A 15,491-nucleotide genomic window follows, 5' to 3' on the forward strand; every position below is an offset into this window, starting at 1 on the left:
CAAAACATGTTCATAACATCACTTCAGTGTCAATTTATCATTACTGTATTATTAGAGGTTAAAATCTAGCTTTGAAAAGCTATTGGGAAAAAGACAAGAGATGCATTGGCATGGCATCCATCACAAAGGCCCATAATTGTTTTAACAACACAAGCGAGTTTCAGTGTCAAATAGATAATAACTGCATTTTAAGAGGTTAGGAAACAGTTATGACAATAAGAGATCCAGCATGTAATCCCAGGTCCTTACCTCTGTCATGTCGATTTCATAGCGGGTGGGTTGTCCAATCTGCAGTCCCTGCATGTGGCGGACCATCACCTTGTCTCTGTTGGACACTCCCTTTATGATGACCTGGGGTTCGTAGGAGGTGCGGCCTGTCTCGTCACCCCCCTTAAAGTAGATGGCTTACTTCAGCTTGCTTTAGTAGGCTGTGATCTAAAGAGGAGAAACCATCCAAGTAACTTGTTAGTACAATACTCATCTCTGAACAGAATATAGTCAACTGCTGATAAGTGCAAGTTGGATAGTGTTTTAAAGCAGCAATGTTCACCAGTTCTCAATTCAAACACATGAATCAGACCCAAGCAATTATACAGTATATGTCAGCGGTCGATTGTACACTTCTTATCAACTTGTTAAATCATTTTGAGAGGAGGGTGCCCTCACCATGGACGCCTGGAACTGTTCAGGCAGTCTCCAGTAGTAGGTTTTGGTCAACTTCTGGGTGACCAGGTCAGCGTTAGCGATGATCTCTGGGTGCTGGAAGGTCACTCCACGTGTGGTCTCCTGCTGGTTGTCTTTGTCCACTAGGGGCAGCTTGGTCTGCTCTGGTTTCAGGGACAACTGCAGCAACACAGAGACAACAAACAAACAGCATCACTTATAAATGTCACACAAAATACACAGATAATGGGTTGTATTTGAGAAGGTCTTTTCCAAGGATTTGAAGTGCTTATGTTGCAAGTGGATTATGCAAGGGTATTTTGAAAGAAAAACAGCCTCTGTGACATTGGACAACTCTATTCTCCAGTACCACACCAGGACTCAGCCTCTCATATAGTTGTAGATTAAAATGCATTTCACATCCTGAGGCCAGAGACATGTTTCACTGGGCAAATAGAGCAGGAATACCTTTAAGAAGCCACTCCTGTACAGTAGGCTATGCCTCTGAGGCCCCTGTTTTAAAGACGTCTTCCAGCGATTTGTGAACATTTACTGTTGAAAAGCGATATCCCAAGTATAAATACAGTCAAGAAAACACACTAAAGGGTAAAAAATAAATGTTTTGATCAAAATAGTGTTCTCTCCTTACCACTCCCATCTAAATATCCAGGGTAGGGCTCACTAAAGGCTCCAGAGGGGCTGGGCTGTGCCCCTCACCTCACCATGCAATCACACGACTCACTGACTTAGAGAAAATCTCCTGCCTTCCAATAAATGAGGGAGAGGATTCTCAACTGGCTCTCTTTTTACTCTTAGTCTTATAGCAAACAAACTTAGATTAACTTTGGGACGGCAACCTTTATTTAATTTGTTTGTCGTTTCCATTTATATGAAAGAAGGGTCCCTCTGCCAATGTCCTCAGCCACGGTCTCCATGGATACAGCAGACGGAGAGTTATCAGGTCTGTGGTGCTCTGGCAGGAAATCCTTATTAAAACAAACATGGAAGCTGCAGCTCCCATACTCTGCCTGCTTTCAAGCCCCCTATACCTCCCTGGTACCAGGCTAGCCTCCTGTTTGTGCCTGGTCCCCCTGGTTCTCTCTACGTCCCATAAATTACAAAATAAGATGAGGAATAAATACCTGGCCGGGAATGAAGAATGGAGGAGAACCACTCTCATGTAAATATAAATACAAACTGTTGCTTGAAAAGAAATGTTGTTTTATCATTACATTTTTTTCATTTAGCAGACGCTCTTATCCAGAGCGACTTACAGCAGTGAGTGTATACATTTTTGTACTGGTCCCGCTTGGGAATCAAACCCACAACCCTGGCGTTGCAAGCACCATTCTCTACCAACTGAGCCACACAGTACACATATTTCAAAATATGTGTGTGTGCACGCACGTGTGTGTGTGCGTGGTGCGTGATGTATTTAACTGTATGCTTGTGAACGAATACTGTACCTCAGTCTGTGCCTGTGAGTGGGTGGACTTGCATGTGATAGGGGATGCATGTGCCCACACGGTACATGTGTGCTGTGTGTACATTTCTGTCACATTTCTTCATGACTCGACTTACCCACATGCGGATGAGGCCCTGTGCCTCAGTGCAGTTGCTGGTCATACCGAAGCAGTAACACTGACTGCAGCCCAGTGGGTTCCTGGCGCTCAGGCCAAACATCACCAACTTACACTTGTCACACTTCAGACCCTGTATATTTGCCTGGGACACAACACACAGACACTCAGCAATAAGACTGCTATTTGCAGTACAAAATGGCTGGTCATTATTGCAAATACATAGCAGGTACAGTATTATTGCGGTTTTCAGTAGAGTACACATAAGACCTGAATACAAAACACATCTGAATAGATTTGCAAACATATTACAGGCCTAGGGAGATATCTGATTTAAGACAGAGCCAAGCTATAAATAACCGTGACAGTAATCTCTTGTTCTCTTCACCTTACCCTGCTCTACATTGATCAAAGACGATTTTATTCAGAAGAATACCAAGGCAGCCATTTGAATAGGTACAGTAGGTGCATTTCAAAGGGGCTCACATGTCACTGAGGAGGAATGATAAGGGGCATACCCCTACATATAGCAGACACAAACAGTGACAGTCCTGATAAGGGTGTATTTTATATGAAACGTTTCCCTTCGATCTTATCTGATACTTCCCTAGTTAGTACACTCCTAAAGCAGAGAGAACTGAGAAGCCACTTTCATAACAGACATTAAATGTAAAGATGTTTTGTTTACACACCAGTCTGTAAAGAGGATGCTATGGCAGGGGTGTAGAAACCCGTAGATGGCATGCCAGCAAAAATGTAGTTGGGCCAAAATTTGGCCACTCAAATTATAATTTAAACAAAGCCTACCATATAACCCACTGTAATAGATCGCACACAACAAACCATCTAACGTGTGATTTTGCATTACAGACCAAATAGTCTTGTAAGCCTACGTAAATCCATGACTCTTTAACATGCGACTCACATAGACCTACAATAATAATAAACCCTACCCCTATAATTAATAGACTAGAACATAATGCCCTGATATATCATTAATGATCACAGTAGACAACACTGGTCACCAACCTTTTCTTAGTCAAGATCACTTTGAGTCTAAATGCAAGCAGAGTGTAATTCTCTGCTGAGCGCGGGAGATCAAGTCCGCCTACAATGTATTGTGTGATATCAATTAAATGATCAATAGCATACAGGGCAAAGTGCTATTTCCAATTAAATTACATTCCTAAAAATGATAGGCTATTTACATTGACTAGATTTTTCTCCATGTAGGCTTACCCCTTATTATAAATAACGTAGAACCTTATATTTCAAAACTCGAGTCTCAAGTTTGGCTATATTAAAACCTCTAACACCTCCCAAACCCGGATCCGGGATCCCCCCCATCACAAAAGCTGACTAGCATAGCCTAGCCTAAAGCCACAGGGATATCATATAATAAAATGTTCATGAAATCACAAGTCCAAGACACCAAATGAAAGATACACATCTTGTGAATAAAGCCATCATTTTTGATTTTTAAAATGTTTTACAGGGAAGACAAAATATGTAAATCTATTAGCTAACCACGTTAGCAAAAGACACCACTCCCATACTCCACCATTTTCTTACTGCATCAGTAGCTATCACAAATTCGACCAAATAAAGATATAAATAGCCACTAACCAAGAAACAACCTCATCAGATGACAGTCTGATAACATATTTATTGTATAGCATAGGTTTTGTTAGAAAAATTTGCATATTTCAGGTATAAATCATAGTTTACAATTGCAGCCCCCATCACAACTCTCACTAAAATGACTAGAATAACTACAGAGACCATCGTGTATTAGCTAATTACTCATCATAAAACATTTCTTAAAAATACACAGCGTACAGCAATTGAAAGACACAGATCTTGTGAATCAAGACAATATTTCAGATTTTCTAAGTGTTTTACAGCGAAAACACAATATATCGTTATATTAGCTTACCACAATAGCAAACCAGACAACAGCATTGATTCCAGCCAAACATAGCGATAACGTATTCACCACCAAAATAAATTAATTTTTCACTAACCTTCTCAGAATTCTTCAGATGACAGTCCTGTAACATCATATTACACAATCCATATAGGTTTTGTTTGAAAATGTGCATATTTAGCAGCACAAATCGTGGTTATACAATGTGATCAGTGGCAACAGGTCATGCATTCTGGCCGGCGCCATCTTGGAAAGGCACCTAATCTAATCAATAAATAATCGTAAACTTGACAAAAAAATACAGGTTGGACATCAAATGAAAGATGCATTAGTTATTAATGCAACCGCTGAGTTCGATTTTTAAAATTAACGTTACTAGACATACAGTGTGCGTTACAGCCAGACTAGTGCCGCAATAATGGCGGACAAATCCGTTTACATTTTTCCACATAAATACGGAATAACATCATAAATAGCTCTTACTTTTGGACGAGCTTCCATCAGAATCTTGGCCAAGTGGTCCTTTGTCCAAAAGAATCGTTGCTTGGTTGTAAAACGTCGTCTTCAACTTCGGAATTAGCAGCTACCAATAGCTATGTGGCTTCAACATGCCCAAATCCTCAAAACTCAATACTAAGGAAATTCCGAAAATAGCAATATACTCGCATAAACTGATATAACTCGGTTTAAAATAACTTCGTTATGATGTTTCTAACACCCATATCGAATTAAATTACAGACGGATATATCTAAGGTCGATAACTGAGCGTTTCAAAATGCCATCCTGAGGTCCTGCTTTGCGTAAAGACGAACGTCGAAAAGAGAGCTCCCCTCGTTCCTTGGCCTTTTATAAACTCTGAGAACTACGTAGACACTCCATTCCACTTCTCATTGGTTACTGACATCCAGGGGAAGGCGGGTGCAGTTCATGTCGACCCATAGGATACATACAGAGCTTTAAACTGATCTGAGAACAGAGCTTCGTTTTCAGACCTTCGCAGTTCCTGTCATGGATTTCGCTGCAGAAAGAGTTCTGTTTCACCCACAGACATAATTCAAACGGTTTTAGAAACTAGAGAGTGTTTTCTATCCAATGGTAATAATAATATGCATATTGTACGAGCAAGAATTGAGTACGAGGCAGTTTAATTTGGATACGAATTTGTGCTATGTCGAAATGGCACCCCCCTAGTGGCAAGAAGTTTTAAAACACTGGTAATAGGCCAGTTGTTGTAGCCTGTTACTTGCGAGGCACATCAGAGCAGACATTTGAATTTGCACTGATGGACTGATGATGATGTCTCAGTGGAGGGACCGAGAGAGTGTGAGTCGAAGTGGAGAAGCGTGTTTCATGATTTCTAAAAGTGTTGAATAAAAACAGTGTTGTGGTGCTGGTCCTTGTCTCTGAATGTACTGAAACACTTTTTTAAGGCCCTCCATTAGATCAATATAATCACAGATTGAGGGCGAAATCTCTGATTTCAAATAACTCTTTCTTCTACACACAAAGAAAAAAGTATCTTAAAATAATTTAACAGTGAGCTTTGTTTGGCCATTTTACTTATTTTTGCTGGCCAAGTTGGCTAATGAGTCTTAGCTAGCTAGATAACGATGAGTAGCCTACAAAAAGGAGCCTACCCTACACAGCGATAGCTACTGTTTAATGCACATGGTATCAGTGCATGTGCCAGAACCAGCCCATTATTTTGATATTGATAAGTTATTATAATTTTTTTGGGTGGGTTAATATTCAAGTATAATTCAAATTCATTACATAGGCCTATTATGAAATAGATTTTATAAACAGCACTAGATTGTATGTGTGATGTCCTTAAGTATCCTGAAAGACATCTGCCAAATAAAATGTATTATTATTATTATTATCGTCAATATACACTGAGTGTACAAACATTAAGAACACCTTCCTAATATTGAGTTGCACCCCCTGCTTTTCCCCTCAGAACAGCCTCAATTTGCTGGGGCAGGGACTCTACAAGGTGTCGAAGCGTTCCACAGGGATGCTGGCCCATGTTGACTCAAATGCTTCCCATAGTTGTGTTAAGTTGGCTGGATGTCCCTGTTCAAAGGCACTTAAATCTTTTGTTCCCCATTCAAAGGAACTTAAATCTTTTGTTTTGCCCATTCACTCTATGAATAGCACATACAGTTGAAGGTGGAAGTTTACATACACTTAGGTTGGAGTCATTAAAACTCGTTTTTCAACAACTCCACAAATATCTTGTTAACAAACTATAGTTTTGGCAAGTAGGTTAGGACATCTACTTTGTGCATGACACAAGTAATTTTTCCAACAATTGTTTACAGACAGATTATTTCACTTACAAATCACTGTATCACAATTCCAGTGGGTCAGAAGTTTACTAAGTTGACTGTGCCTTTAAACAGCTTGGAAAATTCCAGAAAATAATGTCATGGCTTTAGAAGCTTCTGATAGGCTAATTGACATCATTTGAGTCAATTGGAGGTGTACCTGTGGATGTATTTCAAGGCTTACCTTCAAACTCAGTGCCTCTTTGCTTGACATCATGGGAAAATCAAAAGAAATCAGCCAAGACCTCAGAAAAAAACTTGTAGACCTCCACAAGTCTGGTTCATCCTTGGGAGCAATTTACAAAGGCATGAAGGTACCACGTTCATCTGTACAAACAATAGTACGCAAGTATAAACACCATGGGACCACGCAGCCATCATACCGCTCAGGAAGAAGACGCGTTCTGTCTCCTAGAGATGAACGTACGTTGGTGCGAAAAGTGTAAATCAATCCCAGAACAACAGCAAAGGACCTTGTGAAGATGCTGGAGGAAACAGGTACAAAAGTATCTATATCCACAGTAAAACAAGTCCTATATCGACATAACCTGAAAGGCCGCTCAGCAAGGAAGAAGCCACTGCTCCAAAACTGCCATAAAAAAGCCAGACTACGGTTTGCAACTGCACATGGGGACAAAGATCGTACTTTTTGGAGAAATTTCCTCTGGTCTGATGAAACAAAAAAAGAACTGTTTGGCCATAATGACTATCGTTATGTTTGGAGGAAAAAGGGGGATGCTTGCAAGCCGAAGAACACCATACCAACCGTGATGCACGAGGGTGGCAGCATCATGTTGTGGGGTGCTTTGCTGCACTGGTGCACTTCACAAAATAGATGGCATCATTAGGAGGGAAAATTATGTGGATATATTGAAGCAACATCTCAAGACATCAGTCAGGAAGTTAATTCTTGGTTGCAAATGGGTCTTCCAAATGGCCAATGACCCCAAGCATATTTCCAAAGTTATGGCTTGAGGACAAAAAAGTCTAAGTATTGGCCATCACAAAGCCCTGACCTCAATCCTATAGAACATTTGTGGGCAGAACTGAAAAAGCGTGTGCAAGCAAGGAGGCCTACAAACCTGACTCAGTTACACCAGCTCTGTCAGGAGGAATGGGCCAAAATTGACCTAACTTATTGTGGGAAGCTTGTGGAAGGCTATCCGAAACATTTGACCTAAGTTAAACAATTTAAAGGCAATGCTACCAAATACAAAACTTCTGACCCACTTGGAATGTGGCGAAAGAAATCAAAGCTGAAAAAAATAATTCTCTCTACTATTATTCTGACATTTCACATTCTTAAAATAAAGTGGTGATCCTAACTGACCTAAGACAGAGATTTTTTACTTGGATTTGTCACGACTTCTACCGAAGTCGTTGCCTCTCCTTGTTCGGGCGATGTTCGGCGGTCGACGTCACCGGTCTTCTAGCCATCATTGATCCATTTTTCATTTTTCCATTGGTTTTGTCTTGTCTTCTCACACACCTGTTTCCAATCCCATCCATTACATGTTGTGTATTTAACCCTCTGTTTCTCCTCATGTCTTTGTCAGAGATTGTTTCTTGTTAGTGTTGTTTTTTATGTGTATAGGTGCGCGACGGGTCTTCGGACCCATATTTGTTTATGTCCGTTTCTTATTAGTGTTATGGAGCATGTACTTGGACATTCATTAAAAGACTCCATTTTACACTCCGTTTGACACTCCTGCGCCTGACTTCCCTGCCACCTATACACACGACTCTGTCAGGAATTGTGAAAAACGGAGTTTAAATATATTTGGCTAAGGTGTATGTAAACTTCCGACTTCAACTGTATACACAATCCATGTCTCAATTGTCTCAAGGCTTAAAAATCCTTCTTTAACCTGTCTCCTCCCCTTCATCTACACTGATTGAAGTGGATTTAACAAGTGACATCAATACGGGATCATAGCTTTCACCTAGATTCACCTGGTCATTCTATGTCATGGAAGGATGTACACTTAGTGTGTATCCCTTTAGTTGTCCCACCCCTTCCTTACTGCTTGCTATGAATTCTATCTGATGGTGTATGCATGTTTAGGCCAGTGCTTGACTTGGACTGAAATAGGTACTCATTTTGGCTGCCGGTACCATTTACATTTAGGTCCAGGAACTCCTCAATACTTTTGAGTTAATATTCTATAGGAGATGCAGGAACTCAAGCAGAAGAACATTTGAGGTGCCAGTACTCTGTTCTGGTGAGCTCCTGCCCAAGTCAAGTACTGTGCTAAGGTAAAAAGACAAATATTGTCCCGTTTGAAACACTGACATTTACAGCAAATCAAATAAATATATATTATATTCTTGGGCCTCAATCTGATTAGGTGAGCCTGGTTCCCCAGTGGGTGGACATGCGCTAAGGATGCCAGCAATTCTATTGCTATGGCTTCATGTAACACACAGAGCCATGCCACCCCTACAGCCACAGTTGTCCATCTATCCGTCCATCACCGTGACCTTCACTAACGTCCCCCAGACACCATCAAGCTCTTCCCTCTATCCCTCCATCCCTCCATCCCAGTAGTCTAAAATAAACAGTCAGCAAGGAAAGACACACACACACACACACACACACACACACACACACACACACACACACACACACACACACACACACACACACACACACACACACACACACACACACACACACTAAACAGCACAACAAGAGACCCAACAACACACAGTCTTCTCCTCTTCAAATGTCACTTTTACTTCAGAGTCGAAAGTAGCTTTTTAAATCTCTCTGTCTGTCTCTCTCTCTCTGTTAATGAGGGTCATCACCTCCCATCGCTGGCACTGTGTGACAGCCTGTCACTGCACTGTCACCCTGAGACAGGGAGCTGGGGATGGCAACGCCTGCCTGCCTGGTGCTAGCTGATCTGAATGCCCCCCCCACGTCAGGTCTATTTCCATCTCACACACCCTCCCACACACAGACGCTGCGCTGCCTGTCAAAACCTGGCGACAGGCCCCGTGCTGAGCCCAGATAGGAAAGGTACTAGGTAGATGTGGAGAGCTAGAGTGCTGCTGTTGAGATATAGGCTATATGGAGAAATCGGCTATAGTCACGCTAATGTGACATTAACAGGTAATTGCAGTTAGAGGCTTAAAAACACGCCTAGTAATGCTATATAACTCCAACTTCAAAAACAGATAATATTATTTCAGTGCTGGCTAGACATCAGGGAGATGCCAGGAGAGCTGGCTTTGGTTTCTTTTGGGATAATTTCATTGTAGGTGATTGCTGTCACTTATTTGGAAAACTCTGATGCAATCACCTGACACAGCATCCTGTGATGAATATTCTAAGTGATCGATAGATAGAAAATAGAGTAGACTACAATCAACTGATGGTTGTGGATTACCTTGCAGCTGCATTGTCCAGTCCTGTCTACACAGGCACAAACATCCTGGTCTGCATCACAGGTTTGGATGTCCGAACCAGCCACATTGCAGTTGCAGGAAATGCATTGAGGGAAGTCCCGGTAGCCCAGCCTACACTCACTGCACTTCTTTCCGTGAGACTGTTCACGGTACAAGCAGCAGCCTGTGTTGGGGTTACACTGCTGGGTCATTGAGCACACCTGGTTACAGCCACAGGCCTGTGGAGGAGAGTGTCAGGTATTCATAATCAATATACCATTAGATGAATCAATATCCAGTCACAAAGGGTTAATCCATCAGCTTCATATGTTAAACATTCCACAAACTTTCCACAAATCCAGACCGAACCAGTGTGGAGGCGGGCAGGTGAGATAAGGTGAGGTAAATTTAGGGCTGTGGCGGTCATGACATTTTGTCAGCCAGTTATTGTCATGCAAAATGCTGCCAGTCTTATTGTAATTGACCGTTAATTAACATAAACACGTTTAGCATCTCCAGGCCTCCACACGTACAAGCCGCTGATGCATCCCTTTGGAACATCGACATTTTAAAAAGTCTATTAAATCAATTTAATATACACCATCACTATAAATCCATTACTTATTTTAGTCAGGTCTAAAGAAACATGAAGAAAATGTATTTCAGAAGATCAGAAAACGAGTTTGTCTACTGTAGGCCTATGTTATCTGGCTATGCTCCATGCCATAGGCTGCAGATTGGTTCATTTAGCTGACAATATATGCTTATAAGTCCTGTGCCATTATTTAATTTTATAATAAGAAGAATATAATTGAACGATAAAATAGAAAGGATAGTTTTCCCATTATGGAGAGAGTGCTCATATGAAGTGTGTAACGGCTGTCTAATGCCTCCTCCTCGGATGAGGAGGAGGAGTAAGGGTCGGACCAAAATGCAGCGTTGAATGTAGACATAATGAATTTATTAACTGAAAGACGAAACACGAAGAACACTTGAATTGATTACAAAATAACAAACGACGTAGACTGACCTGAACAAGAACTTACATAAACACGAAGAACGCATGAAACAGGAACAGACTACCTAAAACGAACGAACAAACGAAACAGTCCCGTGTGGTGCAAACAGACACAGACACAGGAACAATCACCCACAAACAAACAGTGAGAACAGCCTACCTTAATATGGTTCTCAATCAGAGGAAACGTCAAACACCTGCCTCTAATTGAGAACCATATCAGGCAACACATTCAACCCAACATAGAAACACATAACATAGACTACCCACCCAGCTCACGTCCTGACCAACTAAACAAAGTAAAACAAAGGCAAATAAGGTCAGGAACGTGACAGTACCCCCCCCCCCCCAAGATGCGGACTCCGGCCGCAAAACTGAACCTCAAGGGGAGGGTCTGGGTGGGCATCTGTCCACGGTGGCGGCTCCGGCGCAGGACGAGGATACCACTCCACCATTGTCTTTGTCCCCCTCCTTAGCGTCCTTTGAGTGGCGATCCTCGCCCCCGACCCTGGTCTAGGAACCTTAACACCGGTCCCCCCTAGATAACTCAGGACATAGAGGTAGCTCAGGACAGAGAGGTAGCTCAGGACAGAGAGGTAGCTCAGGACAGAGAGGTAACTCAGGACAGAGGGGCAACTCAGGACAGAGGGGCAACTCTGGACTACTGGCAGCTCCGGGCTGAGGGGCAGCTCTGGGCTGAGGGGCAGTTCCGGGCTGAAGGCCAGCTCCGGACTGAGGGGCAGCACCGGACTGGCTGGCGGATCCTGGCTGGCTGGCTCTGGCGGATCCTGGCTGGCTGGCTCTGGCGGATCCTGGCTGGCTGGCTCTGGCGGATCCTGGCTGGCTGGCTCTGGCGGATCCTGGCTGGCTGGCTCTGGCGGATCCTGGCTGGCTGGCGGATCCTGGCTGGCTGGCTCTGGCGGATCCTGGCCGGCTGGCTCTGGCTGCTCATGGCTGGCTGGCGGCTCTGGCTGCTCATGGCTGGCTGGCGGCTCTGGCTGCTCATGGCTGGCTGGCGGCTCTGGCTGCTCATGGCTGGCTGGCGGCTCTGGCTGCTCATGGCTGGCTGGCGGCTCTGGCTGCTCATGGCTGGCTGGCGGCTCTGGCTGCTCATGGCTGGCTGGCGGCTCTGGCTGCTCATGGCTGGCTGGCGGCTCTGGCTGCTCATGTCTGGCGGAAGGCTCTGGCTGCTCCTGTCTGGCGGAAGGCTCTGGCTGCTCCTGTCTGGCGGAAGGCTCTGGCTGCTCCTGTCTGGCGGAAGGCTCTGGCTGCTCCTGTCTGGCGGAAGGCTCTGGCTGCTCCTGTCTGGCGGAAGGCTCTGGCTGCTCCTGTCTGGCGGAAGGCTCTGGCTGCTCCTGTCTGGCGGAAGGCTCTAGCGGCTCCTGTCTGGCGGACGGCTCTAGCGGCTCCTGTCTGGCTGGCGGCTCTGGCTGCTCATGGCTGGCTGGCGGCTCTGGCTGCTCATGGCTGGCTGGCGGCTCTGGCTGCTCATGGCTGGCTGGCGGCTCTGGCTGCTCATGGCTGGCTGGCGGCTCTGGCTGCTCATGGCTGGCTGGCGGCTCTGGCTGCTCATGGCTGGCTGGCGGCTCTGGCTGCTCATGTCTGGCGGAAGGCTCTGGCTGCTCCTGTCTGGCGGAAGGCTCTGGCTGCTCCTGTCTGGCGGAAGGCTCTGGCTGCTCCTGTCTGGCGGAAGGCTCTGGCTGCTCCTGTCTGGCGGAAGGCTCTGGCTGCTCCTGTCTGGCGGAAGGCTCTGGCTGCTCCTGTCTGGCGGAAGGCTCTGGCTGCTCCTGTCTGGCGGAAGGCTCTAGCGGCTCCTGTCTGGCGGACGGCTCTAGCGGCTCCTGTCTGGTGGACGGCTCTAGCGGCTCCTGTCTGGCAGATGGCTCTGAAGGCTCATGACAGACGGGCGGCTTTGAAGGCTCAGTACAGACGGGCGGCTTTGCAGGCTCAGTACAGACGGGCGGCTTTGAAGGCTCAGTACAGACAGGCAGTTCATGCGGCGCTTGGCAGACGGACAGTTCAGACGGCGTTGGGCAGACGGGCAGTTCAGGCGCCGTTGGGCAGACGGGCAGTTCAGGCGCCGCTGGGCAGACGGCAGACTCTGGCCGGCTGAGGCGCACTCTAGGCCTGGTGCGTGGTGCCGGAACTGGAGGTACCGGGCTAAGGACACGCACCTTCAGGCTAGTGCGGGGAGCAGGAACAGGGCACACTGGTTTCTCAAAGCGCACTATAGGCCTGGTGCGTGGTGCCGGAACTGGTGGTACCGGACTGAGGGCACGCACCTCAGGGTGAGTGCGGGGAGAAGGAACAGTGCGTACAGGGCTCTGGAGACGCACATTAGGCCTAGTGCGTGGTGCCGGAACTGGTGGTACCGGGCTGGGGACACGCATCTCAGGGCTAGTGTGGGAAACAGCAACAGGACTCTGGAGACGCACAGGAGGCTTGGTGCGTGGTGTAGGCACTGGTGGTAGTAGGCAGGAGACACGCACCATAGGGCTAGTGCGTGGAGGAGGAACAGGGCTCTGGAGACGCACAGGAGGTCTTGAGAGCAGGGCTGGCACCATCCGCCCTGGCTGGATCTTCACCCTAGCCCGGCAGATGTGGGGAGCTGAGATGTTGCGCACCGGGCTAAGCACACGCACCGGGGACACCGTGCGCTCCACCGTATAACACGGTGCCTGCCCGGGACGACGCCCTCTCTCTCCACTGGAAGCACGGTTGGGGGAGCTGTAGCGGCGAGCTGGCAGAGGACGTGCAGGGCTAGGAAGGCACACAGGAGGCCTGGTGCGTGAGGCTGGCACAGTCTTAACCAGACGGCTAGCACGCACCTCAGGACGAGTATGGAGAGCTGTTCCCGGTGACATCAACTCACCGACACGTTCAGTCGGACGGATGTCGTGCCTCATGCACCAAACCAGTACCTCCCTCATAACTCTCTCCTCCAATTTCCCCATTAACTCCTTCACTGTCTCTGCGTCACTCACCTCCAATTCCGCCCTCACCGGCTCCTTACGGTAAGCAGGGGGAGTTGGCTCAGGTCTGACTCCTGACTCTGCCACACTCCCCGTGTGCCCCCCCCAAGACATTTTTGGGGCTGCCTCTCGGGCCTCCAGCCGCTCTGCCGTGCTAGCGCCTCATAATAGCGCCTCTCCGCCTTCGCTGCCTCCAGCTCTTCTTTGGGGCGGCGATATTCCCCTGGCTCTGCCCAGGGTCCTTTGACGTCTAGGTCGTCCTCCCATGTCCATTTCTCCAAATAGTGCAGCCTCTCCTGCTGCCGCTGCTTGGTCCGGGTTTGGTGGGTGATTCTGTAACGGCTGTCTAATGCCTCCTCCTCGGATGAGGAGGAGGAGTAAGGGTCGGACCAAAATGCAGCGTTGAATGTAGACATAATGAATTTATTAACTGAAAGACGAAACACGAAGAACACTTGAATTGATTTCAAAATAACAAACGACGTAGACTGACCTGAACAAGAACTTACATAAACACGAAGAACGCATGAAACAGGAACAGACTACCTAAAACGAACGAACAAACGAAACAGTCCCGTGTGGTGCAAACAGACACAGACACAGGAACAATCACCCACAAACAAACAGTGAGAACAGCCTACCTTAATATGGTTCTCAATCAGAGGAAACGTCAAACACCTGCCTCTAATTGAGAACCATATCAGGCAACACATTCAACCCAACATAGAAACACATAACATAGACTACCCACCCAGCTCACGTCCTGACCAACTAAACAAAGTAAAACAAAGGCAAATAAGGTCAGGAACGTGACAAAGTGGCTATTTTGAGAGTAAAAGTGATCATTTGAAACAGGTTCTAAATACTAGATTTAGAGTTATTTGGCAACTTTAGTTGTGAATGATACAAACCTTATAATGTCTTAGAAATCAATACGTATATGGTCTGCATGATGCGACTGTAGGGTATTGATGATTTGAGAAAGTACCAAAGAAAGCTTGCTCTGTTCCTTGCCTCAGGCTGCACAGCTGTTGTCTCACCAAGTGATCATATTTTCACCCATCAGACTATTCTCAATTTAATCTCCTCTTTACTAATATGTAAACTTAGTTTAGATTTAGAATGGCCCATTAATCAAATGGGCAAGAACAGAGGCAGGGGAAGAAGACGTCATCTTTATGCACTGGAATAGCTAATGGAGGCCACACGTTTTGCAGGCTATTTCGGTTTTATAGCAGAGCATGTGCCTAATATGAGCAGCTGAGAAATAAATATAAGGACACTTTTTTCAATCCATGCATCAACCACTGTTTGAGAAGCATGCTCTCGCTGCCCCGAAAGGTGATATTCTGCCCAAACTCTGTATGCCATGGGCTCTCCAACCTTGTTCCTGCAGTTACCCAGTGCTTCATTTGGGAAACCAAGTGAAATCTGTTCGGGAACATGGATAGTAACATGTTCTCATTAAACTGATGACAGCCTCTCTGTATGCTGGAGAAAGGAACAAAGGAGCGAGAGGAGGAGATGGATACACATGGTGGTGAGATATTCTGTATAGCTAAAGATAACAGGTCACCCAATGAATTATGAAAATATATAATATGCCTTAT

The 15,491-nt window shown here is 45.7% G+C and overlaps 1 pseudogene; it reads right to left on the reverse strand.

Moving 5' to 3' along the window:
* Positions 1 to 15,491, reverse strand: part of LOC120024008 — a 151,004-nt pseudogene that overhangs the window by 39,228 nt on the left and 96,285 nt on the right.

This window comes from Salvelinus namaycush, chromosome 29 (assembly GCF_016432855.1).
Source record: "Salvelinus namaycush isolate Seneca chromosome 29, SaNama_1.0, whole genome shotgun sequence".
Lineage (NCBI taxonomy): Eukaryota > Metazoa > Chordata > Actinopteri > Salmoniformes > Salmonidae > Salvelinus > Salvelinus namaycush.